Source organism: Monodon monoceros, unplaced genomic scaffold (assembly GCF_005190385.1).
Source record: "Monodon monoceros isolate NGI ecotype Baffin Bay Population unplaced genomic scaffold, NGI_Narwhal_1 Super_Scaffold_3, whole genome shotgun sequence".
NCBI classification, from domain to species: domain Eukaryota; kingdom Metazoa; phylum Chordata; class Mammalia; order Artiodactyla; family Monodontidae; genus Monodon; species Monodon monoceros.
The window spans coordinates 40,906,476-40,916,299 of record NW_021703780.1 but is presented as its reverse complement, the minus strand read 5'-3'; positions in this window follow the sequence as shown (position 1 = coordinate 40,916,299).

Sequence of the window (9,824 nt, the reverse complement as noted above, 5' to 3'; positions counted from 1 at the left end):
CCTGGACAATGGGAACTTTATTGTACCACTACTTTTGAAATGGGTGAATGAGCAAACTCACGGAGAATTTGCAATAAGATCTAAGTCCTTATAATGACCGACCCTATGGTCCTTCATGCATGGCTCCATCTTTCCTAGTGCCCCCCGACCCCACCCCGGCCAATGACTGACCTCTAGCCATGCTGCTGTTCTTCCTATTTCTGGGCTGCATTAAGCACTAGCCCACCTGGGGCTGGGAGCCTTCCCACATGCTGATTCTCCCAAATGCTGGTTCTCAATCTCAGTACTACTGCCTGAAAATTGGGGACCTGAAAATTCTTTGCTGTGAGAGGTTGTCTTTTGCACTGTAGGAAGTTTAGCAGCATCTCTGGCCTCTACCCACTAGATGCCAGCAACGCCACCAACCCCCCTCCTACACCTTGCCCAGCTGTGACAACCAAAATGTCTCTAGACACGGCCAAATGTCCCCTGGGGGGCAACTGTACCCAGATGAGTACCACTACTCTAGCTGGTTCCAGCTCACCCTTCAGGTTTCAACTTAAATGTCCCCTCCTCTAAGAGGCCCTCCCTCGTCCCTTAATCTAAAGTAAAACCCCTTATCAATCTCCCTTTCATACCATCCCAGTCCTTTCCTTGATAGACATTTGCACAATTTGTAATTACATACATATTATCTTATTTACTTGTTTAATGCCTCTCTAACACCTGCTGTTGGAAGCTCAATGAGGGCCGTGACTGTGCATACTTCATTTGCTGTCATAAACTCAGCAGCTAGCACAGTGCCTGACACACACAAAAAAGATGCTCAGGTAAAATTGTCTAAGTACATTATACTAACATTTCGAAGGATTCTGAGGTCAGAGTTATTTTGTATCCAAAGTCCCTAGATAGACCCCAATCTTTGCAGGGGTAGGTATTTATATTCTAGGATGTATGATGAGTGACTGGCTTTTGATCCATTGCCCAGTTCTGCCACTTAGCTGCCCAAGTTGGGTTAATCACTTCACTTCATTGACTTACAGTTGTCTGCTCTGTAAAATAAGGCAGAGTTATAGTAAGGAGTAAGGATATTGTTTATAAGGTATCTGTCACATAGCAATTGCTCAATAAAATGGCATATGTCATCAAATATTCTTCTTAATATTGATAATGACAGTCCTGTCCATCCTGGGCCTTAGCAATCCAACCACACTCAGCTACTGCCATCCAGCCTCCAACCAACAAGCCCAGTTCCAACAGCCAGGCCAAGGCTACTAGAGACCCTGCAAATGAGCAGGGTGAGTAGTTCACTCTCCTGCCTGAGCCTGGTATGCAACATGCCCCACTGAGCCCAGAGCCCGACAAATGGCAGTCTGTCTCTAACCCCAGGCATCTTTGTTCAGCCTGTTCCTTTCCAGGACAAATTTTCCCCGAGACCCACCCATTTTTATTAGGGATCAAACACGCTCCTAGATATTTCTAGCCCCCTCTGTATGTCGATAACCATAGTCGATGCAACAACACAGACCAACCCAAACCACAGCAACGTCACCACTAGAAAGTCCCCTGCTGCCCCCATCCAGTAATCACACCCAACGCTGGTTCTGCTATTGCTGTGAGCCAGAAGTCCCCTCTGGAGAGTAGGAGATTAATAGCAGAAGCACTGCAAACTGGGACAGATTTGAGAAAAGCCATGTAGATTATCTGGAGAAGGAGGGATAGGGTTGGAAATTGCTGACTCACAGCCCCTGGCATCCACTCCCTGCTTTCTCCCCTCTCTCACCTGCTGCAAAGGTCCCAGGGGATCCCCTAGCCAACAGATGATGAAGAATCTGTGGCAAAGTCTTCGAAACACATCCACAACCTTTAGAATAGTTCAGCATAGCCATAGCTCTTCCTATATTTCTGAAAAGTCGAGTTCATTTCCGGATTGAGGTCAACGACCTGTGTGTGTCCTGACTTAGTGTTTCTGGCACAGCATTTCAGCAAACTCTTCCTTGTACTTAAATTCACTAGGTGGGGCTGACATAAGTCAGTAAAAAAGGTAAACCCTTTTCTGATTGAGCAACATGTAATGCCAGTCAGAAGGAAGGCTGTTGACACATCTTCCTGGGCTAGAGAGCAAAGAAGAGCAACCATTACCCTTGGATTCCAGTTAGCTTTCTTTCCTCTATGGCTCCACAGCTTTCTTTCCTCTATGACCTCTTTTCTGTACAAGGTCAGATAGTAAATATTTTAAATTTTGCAGTCCACATATAGTCTCTGTTTTTTCTTCTTCTCCTCCTTCTTCTATTTTGTCTTACATCCTTTAAAAATATAAAAACCAGGCTTCCCTGGTGGTGCAGTGGTTGAGAGTCCGGCTGCCGATGCAGGGGACGCAGGTTCGTGCCCCTGTCCGGGAAGATCCCACGTGCCGCGGAGCAGCTGGGCCCATGAGCCATGGCCGCTGAGCCTGCGCGTCCAGAGCCTGTGCTCCGCAACGGGAGAGGCCACAACAGTGAGAGGCCTACTTACCGCAAAAAAAAAAAATATATATATATATATAAACCATTCTTAGCTCCCAGGACACACAGAAATAGTCCCACAGGCCATAGTACACTGACCCTGCTCCAAACTAACAATGCACAAATTTCTGAGTAACAGCCTTCAGTGTGACAATTCAAGCCAAAGTCCATTCATTTTATTTGGGATAGTGTGCTCATTGAGGAAATTTTACCAGTGAGCACACTATCCCAGATAAAATGAATGGACTTTGGCTTGAATTGTCAGTTTGAAGGCCCACTTATGAAAACTCCTAAGTAATTGGTAATTTGTTGAGCTTATACTTAGTATTTGTACATTTTACTATATGAAAGTTTTATCTCAATTTTTTTGTTTTAAAGCATTTTTAGTACTTTTTAATTTAACCTCTATCTCATCTACCTTTTTATTTTCAGAACCATGCCCAGTTGAAAATAGGCACTCATTTATTGTGTTTTATGGAGAAAAGGAGAAGCAGGAGGCTGGATGGTGGTAGAGGGAGGAGGGGAGAGAGAGCATTATTGAATAGCCCATGGCTAAAAACCAAGACAGCTCATAACTGAATGGCCAGATCTCTTGAAAATCACCTGTTACACAGGCAAAATGAAGCACCTATGGACATCTGGTTCTAATAAACAAGTAAAATTTCATAGTTGTTACATCTGTGGTTACAAGGGCTCATGCAAGTCCTCTGGGGCAGCATAACACACGGGTCCCCGACAGGTTTCTCAGGACTGTGACCCTGGAAGCTGTGACCAATTAGCCTACTAAGCCAGGAGAGAGTTCTAAAATTCAATTTGATATCATTTTAATATGCATAAGAGCTCTGTGAGATTCCATAAAATTTGAAGTGTTACAGAGTTGTATGTAAAAGACACTTTTATAAACCTTAAGATTCAAAGAAAGAGGGATGGTAGACTTCCCTGCAGAGAATATTAGATGTGTGAGTGTTAAGGGACCCCTTGGCTCTGGAAATCAGAGTCTGGAAATCACAAAGGTGCAAGTATTGGGCTGGCCAAAAAGTTCGTTCAGGTTTTTCTGTAACATTTAAGTTTGTTGCATTTAGGTCTAACGTGTCAGATTTGTAACAATTACTCAAACACTTGGGAAGGTTTATTAGTCAAACAACATTTCAGAGATAAAGAACTGAAATATATTAAATATTTAAATGCAGTGTAAAATATCTGAAGATGTTTAATTAACAAATCCATAAATAGAACCAAATATTAGTCAAAGACCCTTACAAGTGATTGCAAAACTTTGGTTTACAAACAAAATAAGATTTGTAAACTGAACTTTAAAGTTTAAGGAAAAACTATGATTTTGAATCTGTAACTATAATAAATTTATTATTAACTCTTAAAGCTTAACCAACCTCTGAATAGTCTTTTCTGCACTTAAAACAGCCCTTAAGTATACTGAGAAATTCACACCTAACACCTCCAACACCAGCCTTAATTCTTTCTACAGTTCCCCTTATGACATGATTTATACACATCTCAGAATTTCAGTTACCTCTTCTGGACAGTCATTTATCACTGTGCCTATAGGCACTAATTGCAAAAATTCAAATTGATACTTATCAATTTGACATCCAAGAGGTGTTTAGTAATTTAAAATCAAGTAGTAATTTAAAACCAAGATATCCTGGTGCAATAACATAAGTTCTAAAATTGAGATAAAATGCAAAATAACTAAAATTTTGAGAAAACAGCTCAAATTAATCTGCTAATTTAGAGCTTCTTTGTGCCGCAGAAATTTAGCCATACAAGTTGGGAATTTGACCAATCAGCATAATATACTGCCTTCTATAAGCATAGCCTGCTTATAGAATGCATATTGCTTTCTATAAGCATAGCCTGCCTCCAACTTCTGGAAGTTTAAATTTAGGGACCATTAGAAGAAACACCCCATCTAACATATTCTGACAAGAAGATATAGCAATAAAATAGAAACTAAATATATATTATATCTATAGGCAGTTTTGAGATCCTTTTTTCTAATCTGAAAATGTTTTTTAGAATAGGAAAATAGTGCTGTTAGCTTTGAGTTATTTTCTAGTAATAATAGTTTTAAAAGGATAAAATAAATACATAATGTTGCAATGGGTGTGAACATCTTCTGTAACTGTAGAAGAGCATGGTAGTCATAAAATCTTTTTTTTCCCCAAAACAAAATTAAAGTGTGTGAATGGAAGACGTCTCCAATAACAAAGAACAAGGACAGAGGGATAGCCCAATTAGCAGTAAAGAAAAGGTCTTTACACCATTTATGTATAAATTTGTTTTTCCTTACTATAATTCAGGGTTTCTTAGCTATCTAAGTCATAATTGTATATAATAAAATTTAGGAATAAAAAAGGAATAAAGAGAAACTTCTGCCCTTTGCCACCTTCACAGTAACCAGAATTAAACTTGTCCTCCTGACATAAATAACTATAAATGACAAATAAATAAGGCAATTATTTTCAGACATTGAACATGAGGCAGCACAGGACTCAGAACCCTGAGACAAAGGAAGCCCACAAAATGAGTGACACATTCACCCTGGTTCTTTCCCTAGAAAATCCTTCCAAATGATAGGGGCCAAGAAGTGGAGCCCAAGCAGAGCATAGCAGTCGTCTGAGCAGAAGAGGCAGAGACTGAAGTTCAGGGCTGCTAAAGGTCTGAAATGTGTAGGGAATAATACCAGAGGGCAGAGAACCACAAAGATGAGTTCCTAGAAGTCTGCACGGGAGTTCCCAGCAGATCCTAGGCTGGAGACAGGGATGTACATATCAGGGCAAAACTCCACAAGGCCCCACAGAGAGAGGCTGCTGCTGGGCTGTGTGCTGAATGAAGGCACCAGAAAATAGCTCAGTGCTGGAAGGCTTTGGAGTTCTAGCCCTTGCCAGGCTCTTTGAGCACCTCCTGAGGCAGCCGGAAGGCCATGTGATAGCAGGAAGTATCACGCCCTCAAGTGTGGGGCATTTTTTAGAGCAGAGGTTAGCAAAACTTTTTACAAGCCTGGACAGTAAATATTTCAGGCTTATAAGTCATATGATCTCTTTCCCAACCTTTCAATACTGTCAATGTAGCATGAAAACAGCCACAGACAATATGCAAATAATGAGCATTGTTGTGTTCCTATAAAGCTTTATTTATAGACACAAAGATGACCTAAGTGTTAGAACTGGCAGACAAGGACATAAAAGTAGCCATTATAAATGTGTTTAAAGACTTAACAGAAAAGATAAACACAGTAAACAGGTAGGAAATGTCAGCATAGAAATGGAAATGATAAAAAATAACCGAATGGAAATTCTATAACCGAAAATTACATTACCTGAAATAAAATACTCATGAGATAGGTTTAACAAGCAGGCTAGAGACTGCATAAGAAAAAGTCAGTGAGTTTGAAGACAAATCAAAATAAATCATCCAATTTGAGGAACAAGAGAAAAAATGTTAATGGGGCAATACCAGTGATCTAACATATGTGTAATGGAAGTATCAGAATGAAAAGAGAAAGCGAACAGAGAAGGAAAAAAATATTTGAGAGAAAGATGGGATGAAATATTTTCAAATTTAGATTTTTAAAAAGTCAATTTATAAACCCAAGAAGCTCAGTGAAACCCATGCAGGATAAACACAAAGAAAAATACACCGAGACATACTATCATCAACATGCAGAAAGATAAAAAAAATGAGGAGAAAAGTCTTAACTGAAGCAAGAGAAAAAGATGCATTACATTCAGGGAACTATAATACAAACTCAAAATGACTTCTCATCCAAAACAATCGTGACAAGAAGTCAGAAAATGAACCATTAAAGAGCTGCAAGAAAAAAAAAAACCCACCACCATCAACTCAAATTTCTAAATCCAGCAAAATTATCATTGAAAAGGGGGGGAGGGCATAAAATAAAAACATTTTCTGATCAATGAAAACTGAAAGAATTTGTTGTCAGCAGACCTACACTGTAAGAAATGCTAAAGAAACTCTTCAGACTAAAAGAAAAATGAAACCAAGTGGGATCTCAGATTTATAGGAGGGAATGAAGAGCGTGGAAAATAGTAAATATGTAAATATATTAGAAGGCTATTTTTTTTCTTAGTTTCTTTAATAGACAAATGTTTAAAGCAAAAGTAGTACTGCTGTAGTGTATGGGGTTTATAAAATCCAAAGAAGTAAAATACGTTACAGCATTAGCACAAAGATGGAGTAAAAGAAATGATACTATTGTAAATTTCTTCCATTTTACATGAAGTGCTACAATATTAATTTAAAATGGACTGTAATTTTTCAAAAAAAGAAGAAATTTTTTAAAATAATGTTAAAATATTCAGTTAAACAAAAAGTGGGAAAGTAGAACTGCAGGCAAATTCATTTCACCTGACTTCACTAATCAAGGTTGTTTTAAGACTTGCATGTCCTCCAAGCTGCACGATACCCAAACAATAAGATGTTTGCCTGAGTTGTTTTCCAGGAACTTGGAGTCAGCTGTGTCAAGTTCCAACTTAGCTGGTTAGGACTGGATGTAACCACTGACCCTCCAACTGGGCATGTGTATGTCCGCTTGGTGACATTTAACCATCAGTGGGCCAAAAACTCCACCCTCAGGTTGTGCTAAGCACCTCCATTTTTGACCATGCAGAGGCCTGTAGCTTAGTACATCTGCGCAGAGCAACGATTACCGTATCTTTTTCCAGTAACCTTTCTCTACATTCCCCATGCTCCCTAAGCCTCAGACTGCCCTGCTTCTTTATTCTTTATTCCATAAATACCTTGACCCCTTGCCTTCAGGGAGGTGGGTCTGAAACTTGTTCTCCCATCTCCTTGCTTGGCTGCCTTGCAAATAAACCCTCTCTCCTGCAAATCTCAGCATCCCAGCATTTTGGTTTGCTGTGCATCAACCTGGTTTGGTAGCAAAAGGAGTAACAGAGTGACAAAAACCACATGACAAACAGAAAACAATACAAATTGATAGACCTTAATCCAACCATAACAACAACTACACAAAATGTCAATGGACTATATTCCCCAATTAAAGGGCAGACCATCAGGCTGAATTTAAAATGCAAGACTGAATAATACGCTGTCTGTAAAAGATGCAATTTGAATACAAAGACATAAACACATTGAGGGAAAAAGATATATCATGCAAACAGTTAAGTGTAAGAAAGCTGGAGTGGCCGTATTAAAATCAGTCAAGATAGACTTCAAGGAAAAGAGGCATTTCATAATGATAAAAGAATCAGTCCACCAGGAATACATAATCCTAAATATGTATGCCTCTGATATTAGAGCTTCAAAATATATGAAGTGAAAATTGACAAAACTAAAGGGAGAAGTAGACAAATCCACAATAATAACTGGAAACTTTAATTACTTTCAGCAGTTGACAGAACAAGTAGAAAAAAAAAAATCAGCCTGACCAACACCTATCAAATAACTATTGCCCCTGGTCTTCTTTCTCTCAGAGGCACCTAGTGTAACCCAATATACACAGAATGAATTAGAAAATTTAAAATAATTCAGTACAATTTTTCCAATACAAATTTTTATAAAATACTATTTTCTTATCACATCTTTATTTTCATAAGGTTCTTGGAGCTGCTGATTTAGCTCACCCAACATACGGAGAGTGTTATGGACTGAATTGTGTTCTCCAAAATTCATATGTTGAAGCCCTAACCCTCGGTAAGTCAGAATGTGACCGTGTGTGGAGTTAGGGCCTTCAAAGAGGTGATTAAGTTAAAATGAGGCTGATAGGGTGGGCTATAATCCAATCTGACTGGTGTCCTTATAAGAGGAAATTTCGACACCCAAGAGTCACCAGGGATATGCATGTGTAGAGGAAAGACCATGTGAGGACACAGTGAGAAGGCCACTCTGTGCAAGCTAAGGAGGGAGGCCTCAGAAGCAACCTAAGCCTACCAACAGCTTGATCTTGGAATTCTAGCCTCTAGAACTGTGAGAAATAAATGTCTGTTGTTTAGGCCATCTAGCCTGGTTCTTTGTCACAGCAGTCCTGGCAAACTAATACAGAGAGCCAGTGGTTGCTGTCAAACTGAATAGCCAAATCAGAAAAAAATCAGACTTCGTTTATCAATTCAAGTTGATTGTTAGTACATGTCCTCAAGTCAACCATCTCCCCTCTGCATGAAGCCCTAAGTTTCTCACCTAGTGAAAACGTTGCTCCCTCTGGAAGCCCCTCTTTCAGCATCTGCTTCGTTCTCACTGAACGCTCACCAGGAGAAGTGCAGTTGTTTTTTGTTCTTTGTTTTTGTTTTTGTTTTTTGCCGTACACGGGCCTCTCACTGTCGTGGCCTCTCCCGTTGCAGAGCACAGGCTCCGGACGTGCAGGCTCAGCGGCCATGGCTCACAGGCCCAGCCGCTCCGCAGCATGTGGGATCCTCCCGGACCGGGGCACGAACCCGTGTCCCCTGCATCGGCAGGCGGACTCTCAACCACTGCGCCACCAAGGAAGCCCCGAGAAGCACAGTTTTTGACAGTGGAAGTGGACAAGAGAGGTCACTGGATGAAAATTGTCACCATGCTCACTCATGCAATACAGTACTACAGAGGAAGTCAGGACATTTGAACTTGAGCTGGAAGGCTCCATGTTTAATGTAGTCCATGAACAGGAATACACGGGGAAGACACATGGCAGGTTTATAGTGCCTCGACTAAAGAAGGTCTTGACACCCAGGACAGTATGCCACATTAAGAGCTAGAGCAAAGTACTGGTATGATTTCCGAGCAAACAAAAGGAAGGAAGAAAGGAAGGAAGGGAGGGAGGAAGGAGGGGATAAGTGAGAATATAAGAAAGGAAGACACACTACTACCCATATCTTAACCCAGGTGTGTGCTCAGTCGACCTGAATGCAGACAGGAGACAGAATTTTAGAGAAGGTGGTGTATCTAGTCCAACAGTCACATTTATAAAAGTGGAAGCTTTTATAAATTAGGAATTAAGTGGCAGGAGCAGAACTGGGCCTAGACTGAGGTCCCTACACGCCCAGTCTTCTCTCCACATTTCCAAAGGTGTGACGTGAAGTCACTGATGTGATCATCTTGGGTTATAAAATGCAGATAAAGACAGTTTTCTCTGATACTACATTGACTCCAGTAATGTAATATTTATGTAATATTTAGCATCAAATGAAGAGCGAGGATATTTTAATGAATAACGATAATCCAAGTACACTGTAATGTACAAAGAGAAGAGTTTTTATTCAGTGTTTCCTCTCATCTGTTAATGACAGGCTATTTCTGAGACTGAAAATAAGATAAAAGTCCAACATAGCAATAAACTAATTACAGATCATTTCTGGTGTCACA